We start from the raw sequence: 24,466 nt of genomic DNA, 5'->3' as shown, positions 1-24,466 counted from the left end.
TCTTGAGTTACTTGCTCTGGGGTAAGCCAACTTCAATACTATGAAGACACTCCACTTGGAGAGGAACTAAAGCCTCTTGCCAACAGCCACCAGCAAAGAATGCTGTCTGCTAATAGTCCCATGAGTGAGTCATCACGGAAGTTGGTCCTCCAGCCCCAGTCAAGCCTTCTATCCCAAGGCAACATCTTGACTACAGCATTTTGAGAGTATTTGATCCTGAAACACCCAATGAAGCTACCTCTGAATTCCTTACCCAGAGAAACTCTAAGCGCATAAATGTTTATTGTTTTAAGCTACTAAGTTTGGGGGTAATTCATTATACATCTTTCAAATAGGTTCAGTTCAGTTCAGTCATTCAGTTGTGTCCAACTCTTTGTGACCCCATGAATCACAGCACGCCAGGCCTCCCTGTCCATCAACAACTACCGGAGTTCACTCAAACTCACGTCCATCGAGTCGGTGATGCCATCGAGTTGTCTCATCCTCTGTCGTCCCCTTCTCCTCCTGCCCCCAATCCCTCCCAGCATCAGAGTCTTTTCCAATGAGTCAACTCTTTGCATGAGGTGGCCAAAGTACTGCAGTTTCAGCTTCAGCATCATTCCTTCCAAACACCCAGGACTGATCTCCTTTAGAATGGACTGGTTGGATCTCCTTGCAGTCCAAGGGACTCTCAAGAGTCTTCTCCAACACCACACTTCAAAAGCATTAATTCTTTGGTGCTCAGCTTTCTTCACAGTTCAATTCTCACATCCATACATGACTACTGGAAAAACCTAGCCTTGACTAGACGGACTTTTGCTGGCAAAGTAATGTCTCTGCTTTTCAATATGCTATCTAGGTTGGTCATAACTTTCCTTCCAAGGAGTAAGTGTGTTTTAATTTCATGGCTGCAATCACCATCTGCAGTGATTTGGGACCCCAAAAAAATAAAGTCCGCCACTGTTTCCACTGTTTCCCCATCTATTTCCCATGAAGTGATGGGACCAGATGCCATGATCTTCATTTTCTGAATGTTGAGCTTTAAGCCAACTTTTTCACTCTCCTCTTTCACCTTCATCAAGAGGCTTTTTAGTTCCTCTTCACTTTGTGCCATAAGGGTGGTGTCATCTGCATATCTGAGGTTATTGATATTTCTCTGGTTAGCAAATATTAAAAGAAAAAAATAAGATAAAAATCATATGAGAAATTAATCACCTTCATTCAATGAAATCTAAATTTATACAACAATAACATAAAAGTTTTAGCTATCATATTACACACTGAAATATGTAGGGGTATACACAAACAGACATTTTCATGCATTGCTGATGGTGATATAAATCATAGAATTCTCTGAACAAAAAGCCTTAACACATGTATACTAATTTCTGGTTCAACTTGTTCAACTTATGATTCAACTTAGTACATGTGTTGAATTTTCTCCCTTTATAATCAAAATGCCAATCAGCAAATGGGCACAGTGCTCAAACTAATTTCAGCCTACTCCAAAAAAACAAAATTAAAAAAAAAAAAAGGGAAAAAGAAAACCTTCAGAACATCAATGAAGATCCCTTCCATATAGACACCGACAGCTGAAGCTCCTTCCTTACTTCCCTTAGATTTTTAGTGTGGCAAATTCAGACTCCTGCAAATCTCAACTTTCTCTTCTCCTTTCATCATGGACACGCTTGAACAGGGACTCATACAGTCATGGAACCAATTTATTTTGACTCCATTTTTGAACACAGGCCTCCTCTGCTCTATTATATATAAGCAAACAGAGACCAACTCAGATACATGAATGGAGCCAATCTGAGAAGCAAAACAAACATTTCCCTATGAGATAACCCTGTTTTACTTGAAGAATCAGAAGAAAACTTTATAAAATCTATAGTAAATCCCAACCTTCTTGGGAACATCCCAGGTTTAATCTGAAATAGGCCCACAAATGTGTAAGGCAGAGAGAGATGGAAGAAAAAGCAAGTTACACCATACTGGCAGGTGGGAGGTTAAATAAGCAAGGGAATTTACATGTGACATTTGTTTTGGGTACTTGCAAGATGAGTTGATCTCTATACCTGCCTACCAAATCTCAGAAATTTATGTAGAGGCCTTAAAACTGGATTTGATTGTGCATACCATCCAGATGCCCAATGTGTATACACAGTGTTGTGTGTCTGAACACCACATTATTATCTTAAGGCTGTATCCTTGGGGTAACTTCTGAGGATGAAAGGGCAAGAAGAACACATTCCAAGAAGTATCTCCTATTATCCAGGTCCAGGTAGAATGTCAGTTAGCAGCTATGTGTTCTCAAAGATTTCTCCCAACGCTATATTAACTATGACTTCACAGACTTTAGCATCTTTTAGCAATCAAAGAAACTTCCATATCCTGGCCTTTCAAATTACTAAATGATTTTAAATATTATTGTCCTGTGTTGGGACAAAAGAAACTCTTTGTCAATATCATTTGGAGAAAAAATTGGCATGTTCTAAAATTTATAATCTATAAAATAATCATATTTCTTGATCCAGCAACTATACTTTTAGGAATTTATCATTATAGACTCATCAGCAAGGCACACTAAAATATAAATGCAGTATTTATTATATAAATAAAGTGTCTAACATTAGCACATCAGTAAATATATGACAGTATTGGTATGCCACCCATATAATTTTCATTTGACTGAAACTATCCATGGTCCCATCCCAGCTTCTGAACTCATAGTCCCTTTTCTCTGAGTCTGCCTAATCACAATTCCAATCCTCTACTAGTTGGGTGACCCCTTAGCATTTTCTTCTCCCTTTCTAATATGAGATTCAAGGGGCCTCAACTCTTTTCCCTGAAATTCTCAAGACTTTATACATAGATCCCTCTCTTACTATGGCTCAAATGGTGTTAGGTACTGGGATACATATGAAAACTCACAGCCCTGGAGCCCTCATAGTTCTACCTTGGCAAGCATTCTGCTCAGGGTCCTATCACACTCACATACAGTGATTTAATGCTAGAAGAGGGCAGCAGCAAGATTATTGTTTGCTCCACTGTCATGCTCTTAGATATCCTGTCCCTTGCCAATTAGCTGTAGTTATATTATATCAGAAGGGAAAGAACTCTTAAAGAAATTACTCTATGATTTATTTCATAAAATCTCACTTTATGTCTTCCAGACACTGCCTTTTTGGAACCTCGGAATCCTATTTCACATTATCAAAGCCTGATCAGATCAGATCAGATCAGTCGCTCAGTCATGTCCGACTCTCTCCAACCCCATGAATTGCAGCACGCCAGGCCTCCCTGTCCATCACCAACTCCTGGAGTTCACTCAGACTCACATCCATCGAGTCAGCGATGCCATCCAGCCATCTCATCCTCTGTCGTCCCCTTCTCCTCCTGCCCCCAATCCCTCCCAGCATCAGAGTCTTTTACAATGAGTCAACCCTTCGCATGAGGTGGCCAAAATACTGGAGTTTCAGCTTCAGCATCAGTCCTTCCAAAGATATCCCAGGGCTGATCTCCTTCAGAATGGACTGGTTGGATCTCCTTGCACTCCAAGGGACTCTCAAGAGTCTTCTCCAACACCACAGTTCAAAAGCATCAATTCTTTGGCTCTCAGCCTTCTTTACAGTCCAACTCTCACATCCATACATGACCACAGGAAGAACCATAGCCTTGACTAGACGAACCTTTGTTGGCAAAGTAATGTCTCTGCTTTTGAATATGCTATCTAGGTTGGTCATAACTTTCCTTCCAAGGAGTAAGCGTCTTTTAATTTCATGGCTGCAGTCACCATCTGTAGTGATTTTGGAGCCCAGAAAAATAAACTCTGACACTGTTTCCACTGTTTCCCCATCTATTTGCCATGAAGTGATGGGACCGGATGCCATGATCTTCGTTTTCTGAATGTTGAGCTTTAAGTGCACTTTTTCACTCTCCACTTTCACTTTCATCAAGAGACTTTTTAGTTCCTCTTCACTTTCTGCCATAAGGGTGGTACTTACAAATAAAAGCTTCATTCTCAATATTGTAATACATTTCAAATCTCATTTTGCACTTCAGAAAATGTTTAGGCTGTATATAACCTCACATTCAGGGCAGGGTGCATTTAAAGCTAATCCTGTCATCTGAAAGGTGCTGTCGGATAAAGTGATAAAGAAAGATGGGGGAGAAGTAATCTTTTATTATTTCATTCATGCAAACTTATACAGAAATGAGAATGAAAGAAAATATGCTAAAACATTCATAGGAGTTGTCTGTGTGTCTATATAGTCTATTTTCGTTTTCTGGTTTTCTATAGTGAATATGTTGTCCATGTGATCTGATAAAATTATTATCAAAGATACTTATTTATTTTGTATAAAATACAAAGTTCAGAGGAATATCTTAGCTTTACTCTTTCTGATATTGTTATTGTTCATCATTAGATGAAGGATGTTCTGAGTTCTGAGTTCATCATTAGAATTCCTAGTTCCTTTTTCAAGATCATTTCTTGCTCCTTTCTTCATCATTTGTACCTGATTGTTTTTGGGCCTGGATCCTACCTGATGTACTCTTACTGGGAGCTTAGTTTCTAGTTAAGACTTTTTCCCATCATCTATACACTTTTAGTTTTTTCATGCTCTTATTCTTTTTCAATCAAGTAGAATGCCCGATCTCAGTGATTCTATCATTTGAGGCTGTACAACCAAGATCCACCATGAAAAGAAGATACAGGCTATTAAAATCCCTATTCCCTATTTCAACAGAGGCTGGACATGAAAACATTCAGGAAGAAATTCAATACCTCTTTCTTTGAAGTATGTTTTTGTTTCTCTTAAAATACTCTATTTCCCTGGGGTCCCCAGAGTTTCTTGGACAATACCCAAGAGAGTATTTTTAAGTAACCAGTGTGTTTCTTATTTGTTGAGTGCTGTTGGAGCTTTCCTTTTTAAATTCAAGATGGCTAAGAACAACTTTCTTCAAGACAACAGGGAATTTGCTTTATTTGAAAGGGGAATATCGAATTTTAGTGTATGATTTTGATGGAAAAACCAAAGTAAGGAAACTCTAATACATACTGAAAATATGTTCAGATCTGCTACCTTGCAACAGAATGATGCCTCATCCTACTGAGGCTGAAGTTGGCTACCTTCCTTCTCTTTAAAATAATATAGTTTGTGTTAATCATTTAAGTTAACCAATATGTTTTCAAAATATTGGATGGAACTTATATTGCAAATATTTAGGTGTGACATAATACGTAGGGCACATGGTAGACATTTTTCCCTCTATCATGCTACAAATATATCTTATTTTCCAAAGACTCTTCTGGAAGATAGACATTTTATTTCTATTTCTTAAAAAAAAATCTTGGTACATAAAGGGAAAAGCATATTTTAGAGATTCGTAGTGTTGTTTTTCAGATGAAGTTATCCCAACCCTCTTGGTAAAATTTAGTGAAAGCTAGATCTTGAGAAGCATCTTGATATTTGTATCATTGTACAAAAACTGATTTCTGGAAACTGCCAAGACTGTTAATGTTGTACAAACTCCTATTCTTCGTCTTCTTATTTTTTAATGAACAGTGGAAGCTCTTTATTCTCCCCCATTCCATGTTTTGTAGCTGATTCACATTTTTTTAATTTACAAGACACCTGCCTCCCACTTTACGCATCTTTGAAGCAAAAATCAGAGAATAAGAAAGTCCAATTTTAAATTCAGTCAGCACATAAGCCATTTGATGCAATGGATTCCATTTCAGCCACTTTCTCTGCCTGAATCCCCCATGCTGTTAAAATAAAAACAAAAACCACAAAACTTCCTCTCAGAGTTGAACATGTACACAGATGGCTAAAATTCAATTTAAGTCTGTCCGGGTGTAGGATTACTGGCAGTAGTGTGGTCTCAGGGATGAGCTTAACCCCTCACAGCCTCCTCTGTGTCCTCAAGAATGCTGATAGGTGATATTTTAACTTCCCTGAGCTCCAAATTTTAGATACCAAAAGGGCTTTACAGAGAGACTACTACATAATTACAAATATATGAAATCTGTGCATGGCTCTTGGAAATTAAACTGTGCTGTGAGCTTTCCATGAAAACATAATTTTATAGAGATCTCTAGAGAAAACAGAATAGAAATGGGGACAAATAAAGCAGTAACTTCCTAAAAGAGAGAAATTATGCATAGATATATGATTACTTCTAAAATCAGAGTTGATTTAAGTTTTTCATTTTTATAACTCTAAATCTAACTCAAATGTGTTACACAGTAGTCACAATATAAATTGGCTTTTTAAAGAAGATACAGGTTTGGAGACCTGTTGTTGGCACATAAACTGACATTCTGTCTTCTATTTTGAATAACTCAGAAGGCCAGAATGTCTAAGAATGTAGCTGATTGGAGAAATTACACAAAGTGAGTAGAAATGACAACTCATGTTGCCTTTCCACAGGTGGAAGACTTTAATTACTATCAGTTCAGTCGCTGAGTCACGTCCAACTCTTTGCAACCCCATGAATCACAGCACACTAGGCCTGTCCATCACCAACTCCCAGAGTTCACTGAAACTCATGTCCATCGAGTCGGTGATGCCATCCAGCCATCTCATCCTATGTCGTCCCCTTCTCCTCCTGCCCCCAATCCCTCCCAGCATCAGAGTCTTTTCCAATGAGTCAACTCTTCGCATGAGGTGGCCAAAGTACTGGAGTTTCAGCTTTATCATCAGTCCTTCCAAAGAACACCCAGGACTGATCTCCTTGAGAATGGACTGGTTGGATCTCCTTGCAGTCCAAGGGACTCTCAAGAGTCTTCTCCAACACCACAGTTCAAAAGCATCAATTCTTTGGTGCTCAGCTTTCTTCACAGTCCAACTTTCACATCCACACGTGATCACTGGAAAAACCATAGCCTTGACTAGATGGACCTTTGTTGGCAAAGTGATGTCTCTGCTTTTCAATATGCTATCTAGGTTGGTCATAACTTTCCTTCCAAGGAGTGTCTTTTAATTTCATGGCTGCAATCAATATCTGCAGTGATTTTGGAGCCCCAAAAAATAAAGTCTGCCACTGTTTCCCTATCTATTTCCTATGAAGTGATGGGACCAGATGCCATGATCTTAGTTTTCTGAATGTTGAGCTTTAAGCCAAAATTTTCACTCATCTCTTTCACTGTCCTCAAGGGGCTTTTTAGTTCCTCTTCACTTTCTACCATAAGGTTGGTGTCATCTGCATATCTGAGGTTATTGATATTTCTCCCGACAATCTTGACTCCAGCTTGTGCTTCTTCCAGCCCACCGTGTCTCATAATGTACTCTGCATATAAGTTAAATAAGCAGGGTGACAATATATAGACTTGACATACTCCTTTTCCTATTTGGAACCAGTCTGTTGTTCCATGTCCAGATCTAACTGTTGCTTCCTGACCTGCATATAGGTTTCTCAAGAGGCAGGTCAGGTAGTCTGGTATTCCCATCTCTTTCAGAATTTTCCACATTTTATTGTGATCCACATAGTCAAAGGCTTTGGCATAGTCCATACAGCAGAAATAGATGTTTTTCTGGAACTCTCTTGCTTTTTCCATGATCCAGCTGATGTTGGCAATTTGATCTCTGGTTCCTCTGCCTTTTCTAAAATCAGCTTGAACATCAGGAAGTTCAGGGTTCATGTATTGCTGAAGCGTGGCTTGGAGAATTTTGAGCATTACTTTACTAGCATGTGAGGTGAGTGCAATTGTGCAGTAGTTTCAGCATTCTTTGGCATTGCCTTTCTTTGGGATTGGAATGAACACTGAACTTTTCCAGTCCTGTGGCCACTGCTGAGTTTTCCAAATTTACTGGCATATTGAGTGCAGCACTTTCACAGCATCATCTTTCAGGATTTGAAACAGCTCCACTGAAATGCCATCACCTCCACTAGCTTTGTTCATAGTGATGCTTTCTAAGGCCCACTTCACTTCACATTCTAGGATGTCTGGCTCTAGGTCAGTGATCACACCATCATGATTATCTGGGTCCTGAAGCTCTTTTTCGTACAGTTCTGTGTATTCTTGCCACCTCTTCTTAATATCTTCTGCTGCTGTTAGGTCCATACCATTTCTGCCCTTTATCAAGCCCATCTTTGCATGAAATGTTCCCTTGGTATCTCTAATTTTCTTGAAGAGATCTCTCAGTTCAGTTCAGGTCAGTAGCTCAGTCATGTCGGACTCTTTGCGACCCCATGAATCGCAGCACGCCAGGCCTCCCTGTCCATCACCTACTCCCGGAGTTCACTCAGACTCACGTGTATCAAGTCAGTGATGCCATCCAGCCATCTCATCCTCTGTCGTCCCCTTCTCCTCCTGCCCCCAATCCCTCCCAGCATCAGAGTCTTTTCCAATGAGTCAACTCTTTGCATGAGGTGGCCAAAGTACTGGAGTCTCAGCTTTAGCATCATTCCCTCCAAAGAAATCCAAGGGCTGATCTCTTTGAGAATGGACTGGTTGGATCTCCTTGCAGTCCAAGGGACTCTCAAGAGTCTTCTCCAACACCACAGTTCAAAAGCATCAATTCTTTGGTGCTCAACTTTCATCATAGTCCAACTCTCACATGACCACTGGAAAAACCATAGCCTTGACTAGACGGACCTTTGTTGGCAAAGTAATGCCTCTGCTTTTGAATATGCTATCTAGGTTGGTCATAACTTTTCTTCCAAGGAGTGAGCGTCTTTTAATTTCATGGCTGCAATCACCATCTGCAGTGATTTGGGAGCCCCAAAAAATAAAGTCTGACACTGTTTCCCCATCTGTTTCCCATGAAGAGATCTCTAGTCTTTCCCATTCTATTGTTTTCCTCTATTTCTTTGCATTGATTGCTGAGGAAGGCTTTCATATCTCTCCTTGCTATTCTTTGGAACTCTGCATTCAGATGCTTATATCTTTCCTTTTCTCCTTTGCTTTTCACTTCTCTTCTTTTCACAGCTATTTGTACAGCCTCCTCAAACAGCCATTTTGCTTTTTGGCATTTATTATTTCCCATTGCTCACAGAGGAGCTGAAGAATCCTAGCCTTGATCCTAGCCCTTCCCTCAATCTCTAAGCCATTTCTTCACCTGCCTCTCTGTTCCCAGATATTTCTGAAGTCAGTTCATAGTGCAACTCAATAGAAGGCAAGTTGGGATTAAATTTTTAAAAAAAAGTCTCTTTCAGGGATTCAGCTGGGTCATGATTTAAATTTCAAGGAATATCAAATCAAATACTGACTGTGAAACTTCATCTTCTTTCTGATTTTCTAATGTTCCATTTCAATCTAGAAACTTATTCAGTCAAGCTGAAATAACTATAAAGGAGAAAAAGTTTCACCAGGTAATGTTCAAGAGCGAGAGGTTTGGGATAAATTCCTTAGCAACTAGTTTGGTACACTGAATAAATATATCACTTTTCCTATATATAAACACATCAGCAAAAATAATTTTATAAACCATATTGATGAATGACTATAGAGATCTGGAAATTTTCACCTTATATATAATTTTATAACTTTAATAAAAATTAGTCTTGAAATATCTGTAATCTAGTATCAAATTAGTTTATATTATATTTAATTTAACCCCAGTCATAAAATGTATTATAAAGTGTAATCTGTGGCAGCATGTAATCAAAAAGCTAAGACAGGTAGTAATATCCTCTAGTACAGATCAGCATTTAACCACCCACAACAGAATTATTTTCAACAGTGCATTTTTTTCTTCTCATAGTTTTCAAGATTTTATCAGAATGGTAAATTTAGGGGAGAAACCTATTAGACATCTATTTAAGACTGTGAAACTGCAGAAGAGTGTAAGAAACAGCAACTAATTTTTACCAAAGGTTTGTATGGTATTCAGTAGAAGCAAACAAACCATCATCTCTTTTTGCCTCACTCATTTGTAGTTTAAATAACTAAAGAAAAAAATTGAGATGGGGTGGACTTGAATTACATTTAACCTTCAATAACTATGGTTTAAAAAACAACTGTCTTATACTTGCATCCTGATGCAAGAACTGACTCATTGGAAAAGAGCATGATGCTGGGAAAGATTGAAGGCAGGAGGAGAAGGGGACGGCAGAAGATGAGATGGTTGGATGGCATCACTGACTCGATGTACATGAGTATTAGCAAGCTCCTGAAGTTGGTGAAGGACAGGGAGGCCTGGCAGGCTGCATTCCATGGGGTCGCAGAGAATCCAACACGACCGAATGACTGAACTGGACTTGCATGCTTGGTGGTTTAGTCGCTATGTCCTGTGCCACTCTGCGACACCATGGAGAGTAGCCCTCCATGCTCCTCTCTCCATGGATTTTCCAGGCAAGAATACTGGAGTGGGTAGCCATTCCCTTCTCCAGGAGATCTTCCCCACCCAGGGATCAAACTTAGATTTCCTAAATTGCAAGTGAATTATTTACCAACTGAGTCACACCAGGGAAGCCCTATACTTGCATACCAAACACATTTAAAAATTTTATTTAAAAAAAAATGAATCTTGGTTCAATATAATCTTTCTAAATACCAAGATCTTACAGCCATTAGTGATTTGCACTTTCAGAAAGCAGGGACTTGTGCCAGAGAAGAGATCAATTTAGATGGATAAATAGATAGACAGTGAGACTGACAAGAATGGCTAGAGCTAGGGTTAAAATAAAAAAAAAAAAAGGATTTTTCATTTTAACTAGACATTAAACAGTTTACTTCTTGTGAAAATTAAATAAAGGATAATGCAAATATTAAAGACATTAAATTTCAAGCTATATACATTCAGTTCAAAAGCTTTACAAAAAGACAGATTTTAAAATGTGAACTTTAACTCTTTATTTTCTCAGAGATATTGATATATTGAGTTGTGGTTTTCAACCAAACACAGAAAATTTCAGATGGAAAGCAACCCCTTGGTTCAGGAAGGGTGTGCAATGACTCCTGGCAATTATACCAATTGCTTTTTTTTTTTTTTTTTGACTGATTTATTTTTTATTTTTATGTTTTGGCTGCACTGAGTCTTCATGGTTGCTAGAGGGCTTTCTCTAGTTGCTGGTAAGCAGGGGCTACTCTTTCATTACACTACACAGGCTTCTCTTGTGGTGGCTTCTCTTATTGTGGAGCATGGGCTCTAGAGTGCTGGCTCAGTAGTGGCACACGGGCTTAGCTACTCCATGGCATGTGGGATCTTCCTGGACCAGGGATCGAGCTGGTGTCCCTTGCATTGCAAGGCAGAGTCTTAAAACACTGGACCACCAGGGAAGCCCTCCCATTTTTTTAGACTTGTTGTATTTATATATATCCAGCTTCTATTTACCATACTTGGATTGGAACATTGGTCATGGTTTAGTCACTAAGTCATGTCCAACTCTTGCGACCCCATGGACTGTAGCCTGCCAGGCTCCTCTGTCCATGGGATTCTCCAGGCAAGAGTACTAGAGTGGGGTGCCATTTCCTTCTCCATGGGATCTTCCTGACCCAGGAATCGAACCCAGGTCTCCTGTCTTGCAGGCAGATTCTTTACTGACTAAGAGGGAACTTTGAACATGAAATGTTTTCAACTCTAAGCCTTCTCTTCACTAAACTAAATGATTCCCATTGTATCTAGTGTTTATAAACCTATTTCCTCAAATCTTCATTACTTGGGTCGGCAATGAAATTTTACTTTAACAGTAAAATGTATTAGAGTATTAGAATAAGTATTGCTGTTTATCAACACTTGATCATCTGGTTTTGCATAGAATTATATTAAAATATTTGATATCTATCAGGATAATTACATCAGAGCAGACACCTGTCCAATCAGCCATAATCAGGCCCTGCACAGGAGCATGGCAGATAAACATAAATCTGATGTTGAACACTAAATTATATATATACATGCACACATGTAATTATAAACACACATGAACACATATCTTGATAAGTTGTAGAATGCTTCTTGCAGTGTCATGTAACTATTATTTTTGAGTTGTGTGTATTAAACATTGGCTTGATGAAAAGCCAATCAAGAAAGACCATTAAATTATAGAAGTATCATTAGCACCCTTCTAAAAAATTGACTGATACCTTTATTTGTAAGAAATTTGTGTTGTGCACACATGGAGGTTCTTATTTCATTCTGAAGACTTTTCGCATGTTCTCCAGATGATTCATGGAGTTGGTTCAGTTAATACGTGATATGTAGATCTTTCAACACCTGGCAGGTATCTTCAACCACGTTTTAAGTATAATACATTTAGATTTATGTGAACATACCAATATTATGACTATCATTTTCTTTTTAAAATTCATTCAGACATAATTCATTCATTGAGATTCCATGAGGTATTTACTTCAGATCTTGATGCTCTACCAGTTATAAACCATTAATCTTACTGATAAGAGACATAAACATAATCATTCTATACAATATGTCACAGTCTAGAATCTTGAGTTTTTAAGTTGACATTTATAAACTTACTAAAAGCCATTTCTAAATGGCCATTGGGAACACATGAGAGCCCACTAAAGTGTTTTCTCTACAATTACGTTGTTCAAAGCAGGTTTGCCACTATTTCTGCAGAAGAACCTTGAATGTTTTAGAACTATAGCTTCATCCTATACATGTGATCTTTTCAAGTCCCGTAATTGTTTGAAGGAAGGTTTTTGCTTTTTAAAAAAAGAAACAGTGGTACTGCCTTGGCCAGGTTGCAATTGATTAAAACTGGGCTCTTAATTGAGTGCATTTGTTAAAGTTTTCTATTTAAAATAACTGAGATATGGCCCTGTAAGCAGTGGGCCATATCATCTATGTCATATTATAAATGGAGCTCATGTCACGGTTGCTTTGGGATAATTTGTGCAATTGTCTGTGAAGTGCTGCTAGACAATTTCTGTGAGTGACTATTTTTGTCCTTTCATTCAAATATGCTTCATAATAGGCTATTAAGCTTGTTTTTTTGAAGATACACATCAATAATTTAAATAGAATTTTCATCAAAACTGACCCATCACTTGTTGTTAGCAATACATCTTTCTAAAAATTTAATTTTTAATAAATTCACTGGATGAGATCAACTAAATATAGAAAAACCCACAATCCCTGTCCCAGAAGAACTGAAGCACATTTAGTAATATAAGGGAAAGATACAATAAAAGGCTATCTAACAAAAGACGGAGCAGAAGTTACCACACACACTGAAATTTAAAAAGGCAACTATTTTTACCAGAAAAAAAAAGTTTTTAAAGTTTCTTCAAATTTGAAATAATTGGGGTTTTACCATGTTCTGATCTTCACTGCTCATATTATAAAATCTTACACTTTTTTTCCTCCACCCCACTGAGAGCTGCCCTGCCCTGTTTATAGTCAGAGGTAATTTTCTACTGGGGCTATGAAACCTTTAAAACAGCTTTTTATTATTTATGATCCACAGATGTGCATCAGAGGTATTGTTCAGCGTGGCACATTGACACCTCACATAACGATGCCTCGGATTACCCTGAGATCATCAATGCTTTCCTAAGAGCTGGCTTCAAATCATTCTGGAAGCATGTGCAGTAAATATTTCACTATTGACCTAACTGTGATTAAAGAGATTGTGATTATTGAACAGAGTAGTCAGCTGCTCTGAAGTCTGAATTCTCCCCCAAATAATGAGGTGGCCTTGATCGCCTTTGACCAGCTCCGTTTTTTAGGAATGGTCTTAGGGTCATCAGGGATCAAATAAAGTTTTTGACACAGGGATATGGATAAATTGTCTTCTCTATCATTAGGAAAATTTCTGTTTTGATAGGATGAGCATATCGAAAGCTAATTGATAGCCTTGGCAAGATCTGTAAGCATTTTCTGATCAGTTAACTTGGAGTTGGGTGTTCCATCAGATGGATTTCCTGAGCTCCCTGCTGCTGCTGCTGCTGCTGCTAAGTTGCTTCAGTCGTGTCCGACTCTGTGCGACCCCATAGACGGCAGCCCACCAGGCTCCCCCGTCCCTGAGGTTCTCCAGGCAAGAACACTGGAATGGGTTGCCATTTCCTTCTCCAATGCATGAAAGTGAAAAGTGAAAGTGAAGTCACCTGAGCTCCCTGCAGAGGCACAAAAGCCACCAACTGAACTGTTCGAGGTGCAGCACTGGAACCACAATGCCACAGACGCTGTCATGGAACACAGCTTTCATCTTACCACAAGCGTGACTGAGGAAAAGTTTAAAGCTTTGTGAGACTTGGAGATTTCAGTTCACAGAACTTTAAAGATAAACTTTGTATTTTACTACAAATGACGCTTTTCATGTAATTTTGGGGTTCTAATACATTTAAACCCTCCAAAGAAAATTTGGCAGCCATATGCCTGTTTGTGGAAGATGTCTACTGACCTTAATACAATTTAGCCTTGAACATGTGTAACTGAGCAGGGCCTGGTGGGGCCGTCCCAGAACACAGTCACCTCTCACCCCCTACCCTCTGCTTATCTTTTGTCTGTAGAAAAACTGTAGTCATTGAATGAATTTAATCAGAAAAGTTTAAAAATGCAGAAAGTAAAACAGTCAAGAAAGACAAAATAATAATAGTTTTATCGTTAAACAATGTCAAGGACCTTCAGTTTCTCCTCCAGGGCTATAGATAATATTCTGAGCTGTTACACAAATACTGAAAACCCCACGAGGTAGAAGAAGTTAACTGTATACTGCCCACAAGCACATAGACCCCAGGCCAGTTGGAACCAGAAGGTTGATGATGTTGTTGAGTCCTGATTACCTCACCATCAACCCATCAGAAGAATATCACGAGCTGATTACAGGCTCCATAATCCCCTTCCCTCTCGTGTTGTCTTTAAAACCCTTTGCCTAAAAGCTTTCAAGGAGTTCATGCCTTTCAAGCACTAGCTGCTGGGGCTCCTTGCTTGTGCCCTGCAATCAACACTGCACTTCACAACTCAGTGTCAGTGGACCGACTTTACCGTGCGTGGGCAAGCAGACCCAAGTTTCGCTCAGGAATGCTTGTACATCAGATAAATTATGGGGCTATTATTTTCTAAAACTATCAGTGAATTACATCAGTGATACTCCCCCAAAATGCTTTTTTTTTGCCAATCATATATATTCAGTAATTAAGAGTCCACTGAGCCTAAGCTGATTTTCAAAAGATGATTGATTTCCTTTTTCCGTTAGCAAATTATTTGTCTCCATCCACTTCATGTGAAGCAAAGGTCAATTTGTGGGGGGCTGGGGGGAGCAAGAGATTAAAATTCTTCCTTTTTTTTAAAATATTATTTTGCTTTAGGTGCTAGATAATTCAGTAAACAGATATTGGATTCTCTTTAACAACTGCCTACATGATCTTTTGAAGAAATTACACTAGTTAAATGTCATGTCAGGAAATGTAGAAGAAATTTGGATGAAAATTAACCTGTAAATAACCTTGTATACTCTCAAAGGAAGCAATTACCGCCCCCCCACCCCACCCCCTCGCCCCACAACACACTTTTGGTGACTACTAGAGAATCCTGTGGACTGAGGAGCCTGGTGGGCTGCCGTCTATGGGGTCGCACAGAGTCAGACACGACTGAAACGACTTAGCAGCAGCAGCAGCAGGGTGAACACAATCCTGATTAGTGTGTTGACGGACTGACTCATTACAAACTCACCTGCCTGAGAAAATGGTCATGAGATTCGATGGTGAAACACTTGTGTTTAGAAACTATTAGGGTTTCTTATGCAGATAGATGCCCTGCATATGACCCTAAAACAAATTGCCCCTTTTTCCAGAAGGGAAACTGCCCCGAGATAGATTGTGCACTTACTCACCCACTCTCTAAACTGCTGTGCACCAACTGAAGATTCCAGGGCATGACTTTTCCCAGAGCTGTCCTCTGTCTTAATTTTAGCTGTCCAGAAAAAGACAAGCCTTCTAAGGTTTCCCATTCCCTCCTCTGTGGTCCCATAGAAACTGCTGTCATTCTGTTACTTTCTGCTGGCCAGGCAGGTATGAGACTTCCATTGAGGGGTATGTTAAAACAGCCACATGGGTCAGCAGGCAGATGGAAAAAAGGAGTGGGGATAGCAAAACAGAGCATGCTTTTTAAAAGGATAGCATACCACGGGGTCACACATGTGGTGCTGGTGATCTGGCACGGCAGCACTGACAGTTGTTAGAGAGAATTTAAAAGCTGCATGTTTTTCTAAGTCATTTTGGCTAGTTCGGGGCTTCCAGATTATGTTAAAGGGTACTCTGGCGTATTATTTAAACATCTTAACTAAACTTTCCTTTGACGACCTGATGAAGATAGAGAAACTTTTTAACAAACCAGTTGATCCCATTTTTATTAGAATAATTTCCGAATTGAGAGTTCCTTGCTGAATCATTTAAGTGAAACTACAAAAATAGGTAAGTGAGGAATAAATACAGGAGGAGAAAAAGTTGCACATACAAGGAAATTATTGGGTAACCAGTCTCATACTGAAGTCAGTAAATGTGGTCCTTAAGCTCTAAAGGAACAGTAAGTCTCAGAGGATCAGGAAAATACTTGTCTCTGGCAATTCAGCCTTGTTTATGCTGTTCTCCAGTGTCAGAATTAGAAATTCAATTTCCAATACCCAATCCTCTTCCATACTCTTATGTATAGGTAGAGGATAAAGCAATTGGAGATTCATTCCCTGTGGACTGAAACTCCAAGATGAGGATAGCAGGACAAAGGGGAGGAGGCTGGACCCTGCCCAGACCACATATTTCTTTTCTCAAAGTCGAGAGATCTCCCGACCCCACACACAGAGAAGAGGCTCCTTGGAGGCTAAAGGGAAGCTGTGTCAAGGGATGTTCCCTACCCATATGCCTTTTTGGTAAAATCCATCTAGTCTAAGAGATTTGTGTGCACACATGGACAGATACAGAGATGTTCTAAATATGAACTGTGAACCAGAAAAATCAAAATGACTACCCAAAGGAAAAGTGGAAGAAATGCCCCATAAGAGTAATTCAAACTGCCATGAGGGCACAACTCAGTGACTCTCCCTGAGTTCACCTGTGTGTCTATCCTACAGGTACTGCATTCTTTTTTCCTCTTTATAAGCACTTTGCTTCACTACTTTCTGTCTTTGTGGAAATTCTTTTCTGCAAAGCCATAGGGCCAGGGTCCTTGTCACTGACCACTGGTCTAGTGGCTAGGATCTGGTGCTTTCACTGCCACGACCCAGCCCAGTCTCTGGCTGGGAACCCAAAGCCTGCTCCAAGCTGCTGCAGGCTAGGCCACCCAAGATCAACAAGATGATAATATATTACACCATTATCACCCATCAACTCATTTCCCTGTATCAATCAGGTCCAACCAGAGAAACAGAACCAGCAGGTACCTTATATTAAGAGTTATATTGAAAAGAATTGACTTACACGATTGTGGTGAATGAAGAGGCAACTCTGAAATCTAGAGGACAGTTCCTTAGGAGGGACAAGCTGGAAATCCTCAGGCACAAGCAGAAGCTACTCATGGGTAGAATATCTTCTTCAGGGAAGCATCAGTTCGACTCTTAACACCTTTCACCTGATTCAATCAGGCCTCAGGTCTGCTTATAAAGCCTTTCACCTGATTCAATCAGGCCTACCCAGTCTACAATAATCTTCCTTATTTAAAGTCAGATAATTATGGACTTTAAACACATCTGCAAAATACTTTCACAGTAATATTTTGATTAACATTTGATTAAAATAATTACCTACTAGACTATAGCTTACTCAATGTGATACATAAAACTGACCATCAGAGTTCTCTACCAAGAAAGCAAAATAAGCAAAAATAATTACTGGTTTAGATTTTTTATTAAAGAATAAAGCTAAATGCTAGGAAAGAGTCAGTCACATCCTGTGATATTTGATTTTAAGCATCAACTTGAGTGGGCCATGGGATGTCTAGATATTCGGTTAAAGATTGCTTATGGGATGTCTAGATATTTGGTTAAAGATTGCTTATGGCATGTCTGTGAGCATGTTCTTGAAGAACATTAACATTTGAATTGGTTGACTGAGTAAGGCAGATGGCCCTCAATGATGTAGGTCCTGAATAGAACAACAAGTCAGAGGAAGGGTGAATTCATTCTGCCTGAGTGTTGAGCTGAGAAATTGATCTTCCCTTCTCATTGCTCCTGGTTCTCAAGCCTTCCAATTTCTGCTGGAAACTACCCATCAGCTCTCCAGTTTTCAGGTTCTGGAACTAAACTACACAACCAATTTTCTGAGTCTACAGCTTACAGATGGCAGTTCATGGAACTTCTAAACCTTCATGTATCCCAATGTCTTATAATAGATCTTTTCATAGATAAATAGGTAAATAAAAGATTATCCATCTCTCTATATCTCCTATGGGTTCTATTTTTCTGGAGAATTCTGACCAATACACACCCCATGTATTATAAGTAAGCTAGGTCCTTATTCAGAAATAGAAAATAGACATAATAAAAATAGTGAGAATGCAGCTAAAAGATGAAATGCCTCAAAATCTAAAGTGGGTATACCACTTGTATGGTCAGGCCACTCAAGATGGTTGATCTTTTGCTCTTTGTACATCCCCTGCTCCACCAGTTCCTGCTCCACCTACACCCTTCAGCACACTAATCACATGAAGGTGCTTGGCCCCTGCCCCAGCTAATGACTGTTCTAATCCTTAGGCCAGAATGGCTCCACCTGCTAGTTTATTAAAGGGAAACATTTGCCCTTGTGAGGGTGGTTAACACAAGAGCTGTAACAAACATGTCCTAGCTGCTGGTTTCCCTGGTAATGGGTAAGCTGGCCTGAAATCAATTCCCCTTTTAAGTGGTAGTCTCCTTCTCCCCAACTCCCCCACCCACAGTAGGGAAGACTGTTGCTTTATCCTATCTGCCTTCTCCTTTATACAGTGGGGTGTTGTTACAGAACCTTTTGCTTCAGACCTATAAGATCTCCCATCCAGTAAACCACTGATGTCTCTGTCACTGTCTCCCATGTCTTTCTTTGGTCTCGAAATTGGGCAGTCACAAAGCTTGCATGCCTGCGGGGTGCAGCCCAGCACCAGTATATTTGATAAAACAGGAAAACAATGTTAATATAATTGAGTGATTTTGTTCCCCATCATTTTCATTTCCACTAATTCCTTTCTGTTCTCTGTCCCTCCAAATGAGAAATTTGGAAGAAAAACAATCTGCTAGGGAGTGTTTCCTCTCATCTACTTCCCAAATTCCAAAGTTAATTAAATTTTTTAAAAGATACTAAGGAAAAGCTCAGAAAAGGAAGAGAGAACGGAGAGAAAAAGAAGTTAAACCTTGGTAGGACTATGACTAACACCACAAAACCCTCTCTGTTGAGCTCTAAGTCAAGAAGGATTGAAGTCCGACTCTCTGTGACTCCATGGACTGTAGCCTACAAGGCTACTCTGTCCATTGGATTTTCCAGGCAAGCATACTGGAATGGGTTGCCATTTCCTTCTCCAGGGGATCTTCCCGACCCAGGGATTGAATCCAGGTCTCCCACATTGCAGGCAGGCAGACACTTTACCATCTGAGCCACCAGGGAAGCCCTGGTGGTCAAGAGGGAAGGGACGATAAATAGTTTAGAGGATCTAAAAGTATAAAGACCTGTCTCATCCACTTTATCATATCTATCCACAGAAAACTGATACTCTTTCTGGATCTGACACAAGAAGGATCAGAAGAAACACGTGAAGAACAGGACTGAGACCACCCCAGAGTCTGCTGTAGAAGAGAACAGCATTCTCATAAAGAGATTTCATTTGGTTAGATAATGTAATAATTTTTAGGAAAACTGGCTTGTGCCTTGTGGACTGCTTTGTCATTTATTGTCCTGGAACTAGCTTAACTTCAAAAACGTGTTAAATCAGTGTACCTGCTACCAACAGTTCCCACAGAACATCTATGGCTGATGTGTCTTCACCTATAACTTATTTTTATTGTGTCTTACTGTGTCTTACTCTATAACTAAAAAAATAAAATAAAAATGTATTTACCATTGACTAATCATACCAAAGTCTGATCCTGGGACTTATTAGATGCCCTAATCACTCCATTCTGTATTTCCATGGCTTAAACCTCACAAAAATGGTTATATTATGGAATTTCAATAAGCTAAATTCATGCCACACTTGTGTTCCAGAGAAAGCAACAGGTGTAAGAACTCTGACTGCATATGCTATCAGTAAGATGCAGGTCTCAGAGTCATAAAGGCCTGACAACACATAGGCCTTGGAGTGTTAACTGTAATTTGATGACATGTTACTGCCATCCTCTACCTGTTCATTTTCTAGCTGATGCTCTGACTTAACAATACCTGTTATATCCTGGTCCAAGTTTGCATCACTGGGAACTCACTACCAAGGAAACCCAACCTTGTTGAAACCCTCAGTTCTTCACCATTAATGGCAGATTCAGATTGCCTGTGGGATTGCAGCTGATGTGTAACCTCTGCCTCACTCTAGCATATTGTTAGTCCATAGCCCTGAGTGCAGAAATAATTGACAACTTGCTCCATCTCCTTCCGTATAAACCTGCAGGGCATAGTCATCCACATTAAACAACTGCTAGGTGACTGCTTCAAATATTGCAGTTTTCTACTGAATCCTGCTCAAGGGCAAGAACTTTCTGGAGGAGGAAAAGGAAATCTTTATACTAATGTTCAAGTTGCTGGTTGCATCACCGATTGGAACTACAGAATGATGGGATATTCTAAAGTCAAGAGCAAAGTTGTCTAAATCCACTGGACATAGAGACAGTGGGGCTATGCACATCTCAATATATAATGTTGAGCAGTCTTTCATCCATGTATTATAGATATATGGTGTTTCTTTTGAATGAATTCATGTATAAGGAGAACCAGATGATAGACCAAAATTAACCTTTCCACTTTTAATAATTTAAATATTTTCCCTTTTCAAGTTTTCTCAATATTGTAGAAATATTTTGCCAGGGATATAGCATTATTTTATTTATTTTTGGTCCCTATTCTGTTAATCTATTAGTCCATAACAAGCCATGCCAATACTTGGCTGTTAAGAAAGATTCATCAGGGAAGATAAACCTTCCCAGAAGCCTCTGGTGCAGCAGTCCCCAAACTTTTTTGCACCAGGAACTGGTTTCTTGGAAGACAATTTTTCCACAGTTGGGGATAGGCGAGATGTTTCAGGATGATTCGAGTACTTTACATTTATTGTGCACTTTATTTCTATTATTATTACATCAGCTCCACCTCAGATCATCAGGCATTAGATCCCAGGGGCTGGGGACCCCTGTGAATATCCACTTACATTTTATAGGCCAAAGGCTAGGACAGACACTCAACCAAAACCAGGGCCAGACTCTATTTTTACTCAATTCAAGAGGCCTCTGTTTGATACAATATCTTAAATGAGAGAAAAATGACAGACTAAGTTTTGTAGGCAATAAATAATATCTATACGATGAATTTTCCATGTATTTGTATTAGAGAATGACACTTTTTAATCATAGTTTACAATGAAGATAGTAGTCTTCTATATAAGACCCTAAATGACCTAGTGCTGTTTCTGAGTGGTTAGTGCTTCGTGATTTCCAAGCTGCAAGTTGCCAACTTTCCTTTATAGGAGGCATTTATTTGGCAGACTTCTAAAATCTACTCATGTATAATTTCTGAGAGGGCTTCAATTAATTTTTCCCCACAATAGGTGTGGGCTAAAAAATGAAGGTAATCCACCAAAACAATACACATAGCCCTCCAGAGTGGCAAACCTTTGGTCTTTATGTCCTTAGGAACTCTATTGCTGCTGTCCCCTCCCCCTAACATATGAATTTGGGATCCAGAGTTCCCTAACTTGTGTAGAACCTATCAGAAAGGCTCTAGTATGGCCTGATTACTGTGGCCAACACAATCACATATTTAAATTACAAAGTCATACAATATCCATCCAGGGCCAATCCCTACATCTGCAAGTTAGTTCCCAATGAAATAATGAAGGCAAATTTGGTAGCTAAGAAAAAGATCCCTAGGCTACTTTTGCAGAATGATTTATTCAGTAAATTCAAAGTAACAGCTTTGATAAATATCCTTAACTCTCAACTCCTGGGCCACACTTTCTATAGGATTGTTAAAGATGGTTGAAAATCTAAGGTTTTTATAACTGGCTTAAATGCTCAACTAGGATTTTCAAACTCTCCACTGTTTTAGAGTTCCTGGAAAATAATTGTTATTCTTCTTGGCGAATTCCATATTAAGAAAATTTTATATCTTCCTCTGTTGACTTGAATTAGAATTGGAAAGTACTGAAGTGTTCTGTTTATTGATGACCCATTTTTTCACCCAAAAAGCATGTTCTGACCATTAACTCTGTGTAGAGACCTTGCTCAGCACCCAGACAGATATGGTCTTTCCCCTAACAGAATAAGGAATCAATGAAATCAAGTCTGAAGACTGTAAAAAGATGGGGGGGGGGGGAACCTTTAAGGGAGGGAAGAGTTGGTTAAAATATATATCATGTGTATATATTTTATATGGTATAATTATAGAGTATATGCTTATATCGGAGAAGGCAATGGTACTCCACTCCAGTACTTTTGCCTAGAAAATCCCATGGACGGAGGAGCCTGGTAGGCTGCAGTCCATGGGGTTGCTAAGAGTCGGACACGACTGAGCAACTTCACTTTCACTTTTCCCTTTCATGCATTGGAGAAGGAAATGGCAACCCACTCCAGTGTTCTTGCCTGGAGAATCCCAGGGACGGGAAGCCTGGTGGGCTGCCATCTATGGGGTTGCACAGAGTCAGACACGACTGAAGTGACTTAGCAGCATATACTTATATATTACTATATATATTACATATACTTATATATATACTATAGGTATTTATAATATATATAAATATATATAATATATAGTGTGCATATATATATATATATTATATAGTCAAAATATACAGTCAAGGCAGAAATTTGGGAATGTTAAGTAAATGCTGATGTGAGGACTGAATGACTAGGAAACATCAAGGTCCTTAGGTGAAGGGCCATTTAAACAAATAGAAGACAAAATATTTTAATGTGGCACACGGGTCCTTTACGAGTTGAAATAAAAATTGAAACCAGAATTTGTTTTCAAAAATGCAAGTAAAACTAATAACTATCAAAATGGTAGTGAGATGATTAGATTAAAAAAGGAAAAATTAAAAGATTAACATCTACATACCATACAAGAGCCTTTCTGATAGGTTCTACACAAGTTAGGGAACTCTGGATCCCAATTTCATATGTTAGGAATTAATGAAGTTATTTTAAAATAATTAATGGACAGGAACAGAGAAAAAATCTAGGTATGCATATTTTAACAGAGATATTAAATTAAATTTGAACCAAGTAAATTGTACTTTGCACTTTAGAAAACATGTTTAGATTGGTACCAAAAAAAAAAAAAAAAACTAGCTTACAGAAATTGCAGAAAGCCCCATAAACTATGTCTCAGAAAATTGATTAGGTGGTAGATGGAGGGGACCTTCAATGTCAAAGGATTAAACTCTTTATATTGATCTTTGTTTCCTCCTTTTCTCCCTCTCCTTATTTCTGATCCTAAGAGCCGTGGCCTTATTTACGTAAAACTTCAAGCAGTACAAAGGTTTTAAGAAGGCAGACATTTGACAGTAGTTAATGAAGCCAAACTCCTTCCCTAGAGATAATTCTCAGATTTTTGATTGCCCAGCCCTGAGCATCTGCATCTTTGCTTTACTTAGGGGTTTGAAAAAGGCCTTACACAGGATCTGTTGACCAGGAGGCTGACAGAATGCTAAATACGCAGAGAGAGCACAATTCATTTTTTCTCTTCAAGTTCTACCTGGCTTGCTTAATCCCCAATTCTCCTCCCTGCCACCATATGCAGCAGAAGAGGCTGATAATTAATGTCTGCAGCCCTCCAGACACAATGCTGCCCTAGATACCCCAGGGCAACTGCACGTGCACTCTGCGAAGCTTAGCGACCTTCCTGAGCAGCCTAAGAAGGAAACGCAGATGAGGGGCTGCTTTCAAACACTACAGGGACCATATAGCCTCAAGATCTCCACAGATGACATTTGAACAGTAGTGACTGATTACATTCCAGGGCAGCAGCCATCTGGAATGGACCGCAGGTGTTTCTACAGAGATGAAAGGAAGGTAACAAGATGGTGGAACACACTGAACCCTAACAATGCACCATCATTAGTAAATTGGTGTCTTTAATGGTAAGTACATAATCTCCCATGTCAAAAACCCTGGATAATAACTACCTATGCTTTATCTTTAAACAATTTACATAATTCAATAACTCAGTTTAGGCTAAACTGTGTCACAGAAGGAATAACTTTGGTTCCCAAATAAAAGCAAATTTTACAAATACCTGAATAACAAGCAGCTAGGTACATTTAGAAAAATTGCTTCAGTGAGATCTGTGATTACTTCAAAAATTCTCAAATAATTTAACCATTTGATATATAGATATATGTAGAGTTTTAAATTTCCCTTAAAACAGCATTTGTAGTTTATATGGCTTATAAAGGAACCTGACGAATGTTAT

General features: G+C 39.0%; 2 long non-coding RNA genes across 2 annotated transcripts; one reads left to right on the top strand and one right to left on the bottom strand.

Moving 5' to 3' along the window:
- Positions 1–5,290: 5,290 nt before the first annotated feature.
- On the bottom strand, positions 5,291–17,488 carry LOC129643401 (uncharacterized). The gene is made up of 3 exons (XR_008710288.1): positions 17,309–17,488; positions 15,730–15,809; positions 5,291–5,752 (listed from the first exon to the last, which is right to left on the bottom strand). It is a non-coding gene; the product is annotated as an uncharacterized LOC129643401 (long non-coding RNA).
- Positions 17,489–18,753: 1,265 nt separating this feature from the next.
- Positions 18,754–20,307, top strand: LOC129643400 (uncharacterized). The gene is made up of 2 exons (XR_008710287.1): positions 18,754–19,212; positions 19,555–20,307. It is a non-coding gene; the product is annotated as an uncharacterized LOC129643400 (long non-coding RNA).
- The last annotated feature ends 4,159 nt before the right edge of the window (positions 20,308–24,466 follow it).

This window comes from Bubalus kerabau, chromosome 2, assembly GCF_029407905.1.
Source record: "Bubalus kerabau isolate K-KA32 ecotype Philippines breed swamp buffalo chromosome 2, PCC_UOA_SB_1v2, whole genome shotgun sequence".
Classification (NCBI taxonomy): Eukaryota; Metazoa; Chordata; class Mammalia; order Artiodactyla; family Bovidae; genus Bubalus; species Bubalus kerabau.
Note: the sequence above shows the minus strand (reverse complement) of the source record. Positions and strands in the feature narration are given on the sequence as shown.